This window comes from Ischnura elegans, chromosome 1 (genome assembly GCF_921293095.1).
Source record: "Ischnura elegans chromosome 1, ioIscEleg1.1, whole genome shotgun sequence".
Taxonomy (NCBI): Eukaryota; Metazoa; Arthropoda; class Insecta; order Odonata; family Coenagrionidae; genus Ischnura; species Ischnura elegans.
Genome location: NC_060246.1, coordinates 145,337,281 through 145,351,669, shown reverse-complemented (window position 1 = coordinate 145,351,669; position 14,389 = coordinate 145,337,281). Strand labels below are relative to the sequence as shown.

The 14,389-nt window shown below is 38.2% G+C and overlaps 1 long non-coding RNA gene across 1 annotated transcript; it reads right to left on the bottom strand.

The window, feature by feature from the left end:
• Positions 1-11,404: 11,404 nt before the first annotated feature.
• Positions 11,405-14,170, bottom strand: LOC124153650. Its single transcript, XR_006863714.1, has 2 exons — positions 13,944-14,170; positions 11,405-12,425 (listed from the first exon to the last, which is right to left on the bottom strand). It is a non-coding gene; the product is annotated as an uncharacterized LOC124153650 (long non-coding RNA).
• Between the last annotated feature and the right edge of the window lie 219 nt (positions 14,171-14,389).

Genomic DNA, 14,389 nt, shown 5'->3' with positions numbered 1-14,389 from the left:
GCTATGAACCTTGGCGGATAATGCGTTATAGGCATCATTTGTAATTCTAGAATGTAAAAAATTACGGTGCAATTGTGATCACATTTTATAACAATATATTTCAATACATAGTTTGAAGGGTAATTAAAGCTAAAAAGTTTTTGAATACTTTCCTATTAGTGGATTATGTGGAATGCCCTTGGGATGTTATTCATCATTTAACATAACATTTTACGGAGATTTTTCTTCCTTTTTTGTGATATTTATACTTACACTCATAGGTCTGTATTTATTGCTAAATGAGAATGTACATGAATAAATAAAATTATGCATTACTATACAATGACTAGAACAAAGCGCTACGTGACGAGAAAGGCTAAGAGAAATAGCCCCGTAAAATTTTTTCGGGAAATCCCGGGACATACTCATATTAATTGTTCAATTAGTTGTCAGAATTGGGCAGCCGCAGACCTTTGTAAATTTGATAGTTATATCTAAGAATGGTACAGATGTTAAGGAAATTTAAGGAATAGTTGTTCACTGAAAAAGAATGCGAAACTTTAAAATCAGTAAATGGTTACATTAGTACCAGAAAATTTATCATCTGCTCCCCAATAAGTTGAGGATTGTCCTACTGTTATCAATGCTGATGCCTTCAGAAAAGTTAAGTTGCACTCGATGATGCAACACTCTAGTTACAAGTGGAAATCGCATCATTTGAAGCCTCTCTGGACTTTTATAGTGGGTTTTTTGTAGGGATTTCATAGATGTAGTGCTCCGTGATCGAAATACATATGATTCCCGGTGTACATTACGTGTGCAAGTCGGTTCTGGCGACACCAATGCTCCTCCATAACCTAAGCGCTACCTCCTTCTGGTTTTGTTGTTGCAACACACACACACAAACGCTCACACATTCCTACCCCTGTGCGTCTCTCTCAACAAAATTTCAAGTTAATGATATATTATTATTATCTCTTAGCTAATCTCTCTTTCGCTGTGGAGGTCTTCGACAAGGGAGAAGACACATTGGCGTTTTTGTATCACCAAAAGCGGGTTACCCCAAAAAATAATAACCTACATACTATGTACCATGAATTTTATGATTATTTAGCCAAAGTATATGTCTTCCCTACTCCACATGGTTAATGCGTATAATTTTGGGTACACGCTGCCACTTTCAACCAATATAATTGTCACGAAAGGACTGAATTTGAGCTTGAATAACTTCTTTCTTCAAGAGTCGAAAATATTTTTTAATGTTGAATAATTATGCGTTGAGTTAACAATAAATTTTCCAAAAAAGAAATCTAAATTTATTGCGTTTATATTTCTGCGTGCATTTAATATGGTTGATTGAATTTTTAGTTTTTTGATTGGTTCATGTAAAAACAGCATTAAAAAAAGTGCATTCATATGCAGTGGCAGTGTTCAAATTCCTGTCAAATCCCTCAAAGGAAGTTAGCGATGCCAGTTAACTGCGTCTGGCGCTTCGCACTACCGCTCCTACGCTCCTGGCAAACCTAAGCGCCACCTCCCTTTAGTGGTGTGGGAAAAGTACCTATCCCCACTATCTCCCCACCTCCTCCCTGCACCCTCGGCTCTGCTGCCTGGAATCCTCCGCGTCTCCCCCCTCTTGCCCCGGCAATACCCTCTCTTCAGCGAGATGAGTCGCGAGCGAGTATCCCCTCCACCGCGAAAACTCCCGCGGCATACCCAGCCTGCTTCTCTAACCCCGCTGCCCTCTAAAAATCATACTTTACTATCTCGTAAGCGGCTATCTATGTAATCCTCCATTCTGGAATTAAATACGTCGGCAAGCAGCTTGGTGCTCAGCATCATTATTCGTCCTTATATTCATCATACACACGTTTCTATTTAAACAATTTAACTAATGCAATATTATCTTAATCTAATTCGCCATTATTTTCACTATTTTTGCAACAAGTGTTCATTATCCCAATATTGTCCCTGCTAATTATTCCATCTCGTATCTCCCCATTAAAGTTTAATTAATATTGTTATTCTAGTAAAACCTTACACAACACCCTGTACTTGAGATAAGTATAGAAGGTCATTTAATAATAAATATTGAAACAAAACCCTATTATTATCCCCGTTATCACTGAAGCGTTTAATCGAGATAATTCGCTAAATGAATGGATGTGTTTTGCGTTAGCGCTATAAAGATATACCCAGTAGAAACTGATTTACCGTCATAACATCCAAAGTATTTATTTTTCCTTTCCAATTAGAGTCCCATGTTATTAACCTTTCACTACGTTAGGTATTCTGTAATTTGCTTGGTTGAAAAAAGACGCAGAAATCTTTCATCCAAGCATACCTACAATCATTATACATTCTGGTCGTCGTATTGACTCTCTTCTTTCCTTGAAAGTGGCTATTTTTCTCGTACTTCCTCAGAGCCATCCACCTGTCCAACATTTTCAGCTTTCCCGTCCTAGTACGGCAACATTTCGCCGCCTCAAATCTTAGTATCCCGTGTATTCCAGTCCATCCAAACCCGTTAACCATCTCATTTCTGTGTCCGCAAGAAGGCGATGGGAGATGTGTTTGGGCGCTTTGCTCCTTTACGTTTCATATAATTTGTAAATATTCCTATAAAAATAACTATCCTTCAGCTTGACGTATTAAGTGAACGAGTCGGTAGACCGCCTCTTAACCTGGTAGTGAAGGCTGCTCGGGTGCTCCGCCGGGTAATCTGCTCCATGGCTGCCGACGCTTCGGGGAACGAGTCGTGCTCCTTCTCTAGGTCAGAGTGATTAGATTCAGCTCTGATGATTCGTACACAATGGAGCACCCGAGCAGCCTCCAGCACCAGCATACGCCGAGAAAGCATCAGGTTTTTTTTTACCTCCTACCCTCTCCACGTCATTTTTGTCTGTACGCTATCTCCTATTTTGGCGGAATATTTGTTTTTGCGCCACTAATTACGCCTCCAACCCCGTATTATATTATGTACGACCTATATGTCTGTTACTATTTTTCTCGTGTTTTCTCTCGCCGATATCCTCCATCCCATCATTTCACTGTTGCGTGACACCAATTTGCCACCTACTCTTGCTACCGTGTAACTACCAACGAATCCACCCACCCTCGTTCACCATCTAATTTTTGCCTCCGCGGAGCGTCGATGGGCCGCGCATTTGGTAGCTCCGCTTCTCTACCACTTATATAATTTGTAGGTATTCATTCCTATCAAATAAACTATGCAAACCAACATTCTGCTTGATGAATTTAGTAAATGAGTGGTTACTGTTAGAATGAGCAATTTCTCATATGTGCAGTAGCAAAAGAAATATGATATAATTATGTTGTGTAAATGAATGAAGTAGTATGTAACCATGTAAGTGGCGTAATCATCGCTGGTTCGATGATTACGCCACTTACATGGTTAATCATCGATAAGGGGATAGATCCCCCAAAAGCATCAGAGATATAAAACATTTCTTTCATACTGTTACCTAGTTTTGAAATTCAATAACTGCATATGCTTAAAGTTAAACTTTTAGTGCCAAAATTACATAAAATGTCCAGGGATGTCAATTTAAAAAAAATTTCGCGACCCCCTGTTTCCTATACGCGGTACTTTTGCGAGACTAACTACGCCACCTAACCCGTGGTATATCGTCTATGTTAGCTAATATTTTTATCGTGCATTCCCTCGCCGTCATTCTCCAGCTCATCATTTCACCGTTGCGGGGTACCAATTTGCCACCTACCCGCAACTACCGTAACTCTACCAACCAATTCCACCCACCCCCGTTCACCATCTCATTTTTGCCTCCGCGGAACGTCGATGGACGATGTATTTGGGCGTGTCGCTCCGCTCCATTTTCACCCCCAACTCCCTCCCCCCCCCCATCGCTCCATACCCCCCCCTCCTCCTCCTCCCTCGCCCTTGATGAATTAATCATCATCGAAATGCGAAAAAATGTATAAATGTAGGCACTCTGGCGAGCACGTGTGCGTGAGTATGTGTGTGTGGTGGCTCCCATCTCGAAAGCGCCCTCGACGGCGCGTGGGTGGCGGATGGGCGAAAATAATAATGAAAAACAAAATTGAAAAAATAAAACGGAGAGAAGAGGGAGGGGGGTGGTGACCCGTTGGGGATTCGCCCTTATTTCGCGAAAAGCGGGAGCCCTTCCCTCTTCCGCGCGCTCTCAAGATTCGCTGGGCCCGCTGTGTGGCATTTTTCCCGCTTTGGTGCGATGTGGCCCCTACTGCCCTCGGTATACTCTTTTTTTTTTGTTATACCTCCTGTACCCCGAGAGAGCCTTACGTCCAATGGCTCCTGCGATGAGGCCCCGTGCATCGTGGGCACCGACCAAAAGGTTTGGCTGGAAACGTGTGCGGGGTGGATGACTTTGAATTACTGGTTCTCTCTAGCGGCTGTTCATGGGCGAGGAGGTAAAATCGCGAGAAACCCTGATTTTTTTTTCATCTGGCTGCATAGAAAACATCGAGGTGCCTGACTCTTGAGAGAGAGAGGCTTTTTAAAATTTTAACAATGGGAGTGGTATCATTATATTCTGAATGGAGTTGGAAATCTTGATTTGATGTTGCTTCAGCTTGCGGTAATTGCATTCACCTTTGTCCAAAATTGTTAGCTTTCTTCTCCAAAAAACTACTTACTTAAGGTATTTATTTATCTAGAAACGTTTTGAGCTTGAAAATTCGTTTCAATAGTATTAAAAGGTCGTTGATAGTTGGGATTTGTTCTGCTTACTACTTCTTTGTTTTACAAACGCTTTTGTGAAATGAAATTTTTAAAAATAAAATGCATTTGTTGAAATTCTGAAAATTATTCTTTGTGTTTGCCTTTCACACCTTTGAATTCTTATCGTATTTAATTGCCAAATAATCATTTAGTTGATTACGGCTACTTTTAACCTAAAATACCTAAAATGTGATTCCATAATGAATCTCTGTATGCTTTATTATTGCACTGGGTACAATGCAAATAAATTACATACCGTAAAGCAGGCATTCATATCGATGGCAGAGATTGCAATTTACGCATTGGCTGCTATTGAATTTGGTAATCCTCAACCGATTTTAGCATATGTTTCTCAAAACTGTAAATGATTGAAGCTTAGGAGTGTTGGTTTAATATAACCGATGTCACGTAACCACATTTCAATTCACAGGCTTAGCCCACGTCTACAATTGGAATTTTGTTTCATGAAATTCAGCAGCGGTATGATCGCTAGGTATTTTTCAAAACCATTGATGGTAATCTAGCTACTCAAAAGCTTTATTTTGATGGTGCCTTTCTTACAGGTGGAACTTCCTCAATCTCCTCAATCAATCTTATCCTCTCATTTCATCACTCTTTCATTCATCTCATTCATAATTCTTCTCCTTTTCCCTATCCTCAAACGTTCTTCCCACTCACTGAATTAAGCATTGCTAACTTCCTTACTAGTTATTCATTAGTACACCTTCCGCCTTATCTTATCTCTCTCCTCTTTGAGATCGTATCAATGGGATAATTTTTATTGTCGTTTGGCAAAGTCAATTTCTTATTACTGTAAAGCTTTATATTCCATGTAAGCATCATTTAAAATTGTAGCAATTCTTAATGAGACTCACGTAATTAATTAACGGCTTTCCACTTGAAAATAGTTACATTTTATGGGTATTACCATCTTTTGCGGAAAAGAGCGGTATAATAGACGAGTTTCTTTTCCATTTCGGCGCTATTCTTATTCTAGTAATAATCAGTAGTCCATATATGTTTATTAGCCGTGTTCTTCTATGAACATTTCATTGGTTTACTCATTGGGAACAGCAATTTATGTACCCCATTATCTGAACTGTTAGCTTTATTTTGGCGGTAAAGCGCGTCCCCAATGGGTGAATTGAAGATCTTGGAAAAGGCCTTAGAGGCTATATAAACTTTTATTTCGTTACAGGGGGCAATTTTAATTATTTTAGTAGCAATTTCTTAAATTTTGCATTTCATCGTCTATTAAGCTGAAATATGAATATTCAAATTACAGCCATTCATATTTTCCCGAGCGTCAACAATAAAATGCAATGCCCGTTATTCTGGTCTAATGCTTTCATATCTAGAGTTTCAAATACATGGGTAAGGCTTACAATCAAATGGGATAGCGATTAGAGAGGAACTTAGCATCCATTCGTGCAACAGCATGTGAATACAGCATCGTAAGTGTCCATGTATTACTCGCAGTTGGTGACATCAAGATGGCACGCTGGGCTAATGCGCATAATGAGTCGCTGAAATGCCTCCGACCTAAAAATTCTAAATTTTCGGAGGCAGGCACGCGCAATGACGGTTGAGTTGGTGCTTCATTCACTTTGTGGGAGGGTGAGTCGTATTTGCCTGTACAGGAGAGATAATGTTTTCAATCCAGATGTAGCGGTAGCTTATGCATACAGCCGTAATATTTTTGTTTTTTCTCATATTTATACATAAATACTAATGTAGGGAAATTTTTGGTGGAATCAAGACGTCGAAAATTACTGCATTAACATTTGATGCTGACGTTAGTTTAAATTATCCTCATGCGCCGTTAATCGAAATTGAATCATCTTCTGGGGGGTGAAGCATATTGTCTGCAATCTGAGCATTATTTTTGTTTTTAAATCGTGTGATGAGATAGTTTCAAGTCTGAACATGACCTAATGTATTGGTGACCATGATAAATTCAAACATGAAAAAGTCGTCATGTATATATAACCATCCTTCGTAAATTTGGGATCCAAAATTTACTTAAAAACAATATAATTTATCGCTATTAGATTCATGTGAAATATAAGCAAAAAAATAAATAGTTCTTATTATCTATATCGTCGGAATACAAATTTTAAAAATTTCAAACATGTATCACATGTTGAATATCACTAATGTTTTTATTGGTAATATAGTGGCAGTAATTGCGTTGTTGGTTAGAAATGTATCAACTCTTTTCCTGATGTTTTATGGTTAAAAAGTTATATTGTTCTTCAAAATCCTTTTTACTCGGGATACATATGATTTATATGCTTGAATCTTGCATTTTTTAGTAGAATATATATTATGCATTTCCAGTATTGGGTGGCCTGTCAATTGGCTGCATATCTGAGTAATTGAATTTTCAACTAAATTAAGCGCAGTAAATACATATTTTATGCTCATAAATAACTGGAACTCATTTTACGAATATCGTTGTGCATTTTCAGGAAAACTCTTTGCGCCACCACTACGAAGGGAAATATCGTTAATATTAAAGGAGTAGCTGCTAATAATGAATTCATAAAATTGATAAAATCCTTTAAAAGCCGTGATTCGCAGCTGGACAACTTACTGGCTCTTTTTCTGGTTAGGTAACGAGAGGTCCATACTACCTGGCAACCATTACCATGAAGAACCCTCTCATGAGTCCCAATACCATCCGCGGACGTTTCTTTTGGGCATTGAGAGGGTGTGATAAGTCGAAGGTGGGAAAATTTTCTGCATTCTAGGTCCCAAAACCCCTCACCCTGGACAAAGTTGAGGTCGGTAAGGGTCCTTCCCGAAGGTCTACCGTCCTTAGATCAAAGGGCTGAGAACCGTAGACCCCCACGAAGGCTAAATGCAAATGTCTCCAGTCGTGTGGGAAAGCGAACGTCTGTTAAGTTTTACGACCAATAGGACGCATACATTTGGGTCCCAGGGATGGTTGGGTCGCCTCGCTCGCATAACTTAAAAGTAGTTTCATGCAAATATCGTACATGCGTTGGGATTTTTTGGGACCGTTTTTTGCCCATATATCTCATCGCCAAGAAGAAACCCTCGAGACCCTTAGGGCATCCCCTGGGGGACAGTCCCAGGTCATCGTCGGCTTCAACACCTGGAGTCTTCGATAATCTCCTTCCCATTGTTCAGTACTGGTATCTTCAAGGTTAGATCATCGATGCAGGTATACCTGCGCTCACTATGAACGCATCGTAGTAACGAGTCTAGTCATGGGTACCCGTTTGCAGGTGCGTTGCAATTAATTCTATCAGTCAGTAGCAAGCGTTCTTGAACAATGTATACCTATTGATGATTAATATGGTATAATGTCGATGTTATACCGGCCCTCAAATGAGCTTTGTTTATTCTTCTTTTGCTTCTATCTTACTTTATTCTTCTTCTGTTGGAGTTATTGTAGGTTCACATTTGTGGAACAGTGAACACAATTATATTATTTACTTTTAGCTGTTCAAACCGGTATTTGTTTGCCTCTTATTGAATATCCAGCAACATCTACCTTTTATTCATTCGATGGTAGCTTATCGGTCAATCATATTTTTTCCTGCTCTATAGAACATGGCATATTAATTCCGCATGATGCATTTTAACGGTATTATATTGAACACTTATATTGCGAAAGCCAAAGGAGCGGTGGTAGCGGGAGGAGTGACTAAAATGTTATTTAACGTGTGAAACCATCATATCCAATAAAACAATGCATTCATTTTGTTAAATATTTTTAAATTCAGATTTTAAGACCTCTGCGTATAACTTTGGAATGGAATGCATGGTGGATTCATGACACGTCAAGCGCCTAAAAAGGAAGATTTGCAGAAATATTTCGCGTCGTGGCATCTCTAGGTGGAATGGTAGTTAAAGGGAGGAAATGAATACCACCGTATGGATGGATGAAACCTTCATATAATACCTGGTTCAGATTGGTATGGAAAGAATCAGCCCTCGAGGAGGATGGAGAACGGTTGGTTGGAGTAGATAGAGAAAAAAGGGTATCTAAACGAAAGAAAAACTTAAGAAAAGTACCCGTGGCTATTCAAAAATTTTATTTACATTTAATCATAGTAGTAAGTATCAAATATTTAACATGCTTTTGATGAAATCGCGAGTTTTCAATTCTGGTGTAGTACCATTTCCTTTCTTATCTTTAACGTGCGATCATGAGCTTTGCATTCATCAATAGAGATGGAGATATTTAAACTAAGGTTTTGATGGTATCTGACCAATCAAAGTAAAATGAACTCATCAAATCAATGTGTATTTTTCCAGTTCTCTGAATAATTGAGTTTTTTTACAGAACTTTTTAGGACATTTTTGTGGCGTTCATAATTAGCTATTGACCAAATTTTTGGGGTGCAGGGATTGAAAATTACAGGTGTAATATTTCTCTAGCAGACCTATTTCTACTTAGTAATCTTGTTAGGAAACCAAACCGTGCAAATGATAATGTGTACGCCTCGCCTCGCCGGAATTTCTGTTTTGATTTTGGCCACTAGTCCCAGCCTACTGGCTGTCTCCAGTGAGTTTCAATAAGGTTAGTTTCTGATTGTGTTTAACTGTATGTAAAATTAGTCATTCTGTTGGTGTATGATAATGTGTATGCTCATTCATCCGTCAAAATATTTAGAGAGATAAATGCATCACTTCCAACTCCGCACCCGTCAGACCCTCTTTGGGGATATATTATTGGTAGCTTGTTGATATTTCATGGTTGAAATAATTCAAACTGGGATAGTAGATTAATACAGTATTCCAATGCTACATGATGGCATTATCCTTTTTCTCCTGTATTACTAGCCAGAAGGCTTATGAAGAAAAGCTGTTTCAAAATTTTTTACTATGGGATTAATATCCTCCAAGATTAATATTTATACGAGGTACTTTCTTACCTAATTTATTTTATGAGTGTTTAGTGGTACAGATTTCAGTATAAGCTACTACAATTTCAGTGATAATATGTTCCTAAGGTAAATAAGGATCTATTTTTGAAAAAATGTTCATGAATATGAATGTTATAGGAAGGAAAAATATCTATCATGAAAGTTCATTTTCACTTAAATTAGATAAAACTTTCGAGTAGGAATTCAATTTTTGGCCTATGCTTTTTTGTTTTATGTTTATGGAGGCGTATCCATATGGTTTTGACCTTGTCATTCATTTTTAAATACTTGTAAGTTAATACTTCTAGCCGAAACTAAATTTTGCATACTATTTAACATTATTTTCATCTTTTCATACAAGAATTAATAACTTTCACTCAGTTCAGTGTTACTCAATGATATTTTTTCTCTTTAAGTGCTAAAATTATTGGTATGAATCCGTGCAGGAATGTTAAATTGCTGAACTGTGTTTTCGGGAACTGGATTTAGTTTTCAGCCAAGGTTTATTTGCTCTCACATTGATACCTTGCAATAATTAAGAGATCACCTTTGTCACATAATGAGTATGAATCGCATTTTAAAATTAAAGCCGTAAAGTTATCCATCAATGAAAATTCGGGAGAGCTCCTTAAACTACTAACGCATAGCATTGTCTGAAAGAACTTCGGAAGCAGTCGCGCGCACGGCTTAGCCGGGCATTCGAATTACACAGCGAATGTCATCCTTGGTGTATATAACTTTTCACTCGTGCCCGCGACTGCGTGCAAAATTGCTTCATGCAATGCTTTCGAAAACATCCGTCGCGGAATAAAGACAAAATAAGTTTTATTTATGCGACAGTGACTTAGTAAGCACGCCCTCCGTTTCTTGCACTAGGGTTTAGACGTCAACTCCAACGTCCAGTCTAACATTCTCGTATTTAGATGATGGTTTTGTTATGTGCCTAGTATTACTAGGTAGCACACCCAACCGTTAATCGTGAGATCCAGGTTCGCAATCAGGCTCAGCAAAATGATTTTTTCATGAAGAATTTCATCCTTGCTATGTACACTAACGCATACTTAACTATGGATTCTGGGTTAGGGGCGCATTTATATTGTTAGTATACAACATTACAATTATCTATTAAAGGCGTTTATTCACTTTTAAAATTTTTGAACTCAATAATTTAGGCCTAGTTGGAAATTATGCTAAGTTTGTGATTTATTTTAATTTCAAAACTATAATTTTACTGGGTTGTTACAGGTGAAATTAAGCTAACCATGAGTATCGTACCTATTAATATCACGAGAACCATTTAGCATTGAATTTATTGAAGTTGTCATTGCATAAATGTATCTCCATCGTTCCCCATTCTCGGTAGTGATTGCGAACCCCTGTCCCTCCACGTGGCGAGCGCTCCGTTCACCGGACACCTCGGCGTGGTGAAACAAAATGGCCGCCGTCCACCACTCACCGTTCTTTGCGCGCGGGAACTCCTTTCCTCAGCAGCATTGGAAGAGATGGGCATGTAGAATCTACGGACGCGTATGGGGCACATATACATCATACAATCACTCATTTTCATGTGCATTCTTTTTATTTAATTCTAATTGTGCTCCATAAGGGTATTTAAGACGCCAATGCTATAGAACTTACCTCAACTGAATTTTATTCCGGTCGCTATAAAAAATAATTTTATCGCCGCGGTAAGTCCCTCCTTAGTTGCTTACAATAAATAACAACCACACCTGATAAACCATGGGTTGGGGATAAAAGTTTTTGAATAATCAAAGAAACTTGAAGCATCAAAGTAATCCATTTTATTAAAAAAATATATGTGATACACCCACTTCCGTGGTTGAATTTATGAACCTATAAGTTAAATTTTAGTTGTTTCTTGTGAATTAATTTTTCTTTCGTGCATTTTTACATCTGTATTCCGCATGCATGCAGCAAGAAATGTAAAATATGCATCACTGGGTGCAAAATAGCGTTACCGATTCTGAATATAAATCGGTGTTCATGCTTGTAGATAAAAAATGGGCTAATAAAAAGCATTAAGATGGTTCTAGGACTAATTTCATACCTAATTTTAATGGTAAAATTAACATTGTTAGTTGTATTTACTTTTATTTAATTTTAATCTGTTTTGCGAAAACACTGAAGTTTTATTTGAATTTACTTTCAGAAATTTGATGAATGCTTCATAATAGAATTCTAAACCGGGATGGTTGACGGACATATCCACCGAATGCAGCTATCAAGATGGTGAGTCATGTAAAAAATAACTCTGAAGAGTCTTAAACTTCCCATTTGGATAATAGTAACCTTGTAAATATAAATTCCAGATTAGGTAATGGTTTTGTGGTCCAAAGTTTAGACTCTAATTGCATTTATTCATCAAGTACTACCATGTTAATGAAGCATTTTCCCTTTGATAAATATCTGAAGGTTACTTTTTACAACGCTAATAAATTATTCCATTATTCAATCAATCTTAATTAATTATACAATGGAATTTGATAATGGAGGAATATCCTTGTGTGCGATTCGTTTTCTTACTAAATTGGCGTTAACAATTCATTAACCTGATCACCATCGGTAAACTGGTATAAACTTTTGCCATAATGAATTTTATATAGTAAATTGGATAGTAATTGCAATATTTTCCATCACAATTGGTCCAGGTTTCAAAGTGTACTTTTTCTCATGTTTCCTAGAAATCAGATTAGTAACAGCAATATCTGGAGTCATTACTTATTTAAGACGTGTGTTTCCATTTTGAAGACTCAGCATGACTTCCCATTGTCAGTGACTCCGATCTGTAAGAAAAAAAAGGTTCATTAGTTATAGATGACATTTTTTTGGTCCACATAATCAGAAATTTACACATGAAATCTTTAAATTCAAGTTTTTTTCCGGGACTCGTTTTTCAAAATACGGTAAAATGGAGATTTTGAAGGGGTTATCACGCTAGATAAATGAATTAAAGTTTAATACCATGTTTGATGCATTGCTAAGGATAATATATGACACATCTCATAATTTTGTATAGTAACTCTTAATCACATCCCAACATTATGGTATTTTTTCCCTTCTTTTTCAACTGCACATCATACATACATTTCAACATCAATCATAATTCCTTATACGGTTTAGTAATTGAAGGGCAAAAGAAAAGAAAAAATGTATTTCTGGTTTAATAAAAACCAGTCTTTTGAACAATGTAATGACTAAGCTCGGCCATTTTTTACGAGTTTCATTACTTTATGTGTAATGAGCTCAACCGTACTAAATTATTGCAAATGTAACGAATGAGCTAACTTCTGAAAAGCCAATTGTTTATTTTTCAAGGTTAAATAAAAGGAAGAGTTTCACATCGAAAATAAAATTCTGTGATGGTCTTTCTTTCATTAAAGATAGATAATTCAATTCTACCCTCAAGGTATTGCGTGCACTATTTAATAATATTTTCAATCATATGCAATAATCCCAGTTCCCCGTACCAATTTTTGCATCGACATCACTCTCCTGTACATCAAGCGAAGAAGTCGAGGAATACCAACTCCATTCAACTCATATCAATAGTCATTAGGATTTAAACCAATATCTGAAAGCCAAATTATACTTTCAGAGCTAAAAAAAAATGCAGGAATCATTGCCGCCCTAGAAATTTTATTGGATGAGAATTCGGGATGCTAGCTTGTTGTTTAATTCATTTGTCAGGTCGCCATCCGAGCCTGAGCTCTCAATACCGATATTTTTAATCTGCGTATAAACAAAGCGTTTTTACTCTCAGTAACGCATATTAATTTCATTTAGAATTCCATCGTTCCTGTGCTGTTATTGAAATTATTTAATAATGAATTTGGCGCTTCTATGTTATAGAATTAAAAGTATATTTGGGTTGCTAGTAATTGTTTTATCCACTTTGTTCTACCCGGTGAGTACACCCACATAATAAACTCAATCGACGACTGGCCATATTTATGAAGTTCATTGCGCTACTTTGGCACATTGGCCCTTAGAAAGAGGGGACTTAGTGTTTGTTCTATATCTTTTCCTTTCGAACCGCATCTGTTTGTTGGTTTCTCGATTACCACAACTTTGGTCAAGCCTTCTCCCATCCCTATGAAATCACTTTTCTGTTTTTCTAAGCTTCTATCCACTACCTACAACTTACTCTCCCATTCTACATACCCTTAACGTTAGCTCTTTTACTTCGATAATATCAGGAGAGCGTTGAGGCTGTGCGAGGGAAAAAGAAACCAAGTGATGAAAATACAGTTCGTTATCACACAGAAAACACGTGCACTCAACTGTAACAACAATTTACGTACTTCGTTACACAGTGGAAGACCCAAAACGAGTGTTAATACAAAAGAGGATTTTTCCGCGGATGTGCTGATTCGGTCGGCGGGGGAAGATGCCGTCACTCCCCGGGCTATCGCAAACTCCGTCGCAGGGAATGAGTGGGCGGGCGCTCGGGTGCGGCGCCTCGGCGATCAGGCGGGGTACGCCCGGGATCGTTAAAAAACGTCGACGAAAGACGGGCGGAGGCGCTCTGTGGCAGAAGAGGTCAGTCCGGCGCTTAGACACGGCGGCGCGTCTCGTACTGCCGCCCCGGAGTCTGAGGCGCCCTGGAAAAGGAGGGGGTGCGGGTGGAGAGAGAAAGAGAGAGAAGGAAACTGGGAAGGGTGCGCGCAGGGGAGGGGCGCAGGGGGGGCGAGGTAAGACGAAGGGGAGGGTGGTTGTTGTTGTGAGATTCCTCTGAAAGGGAAGCGAA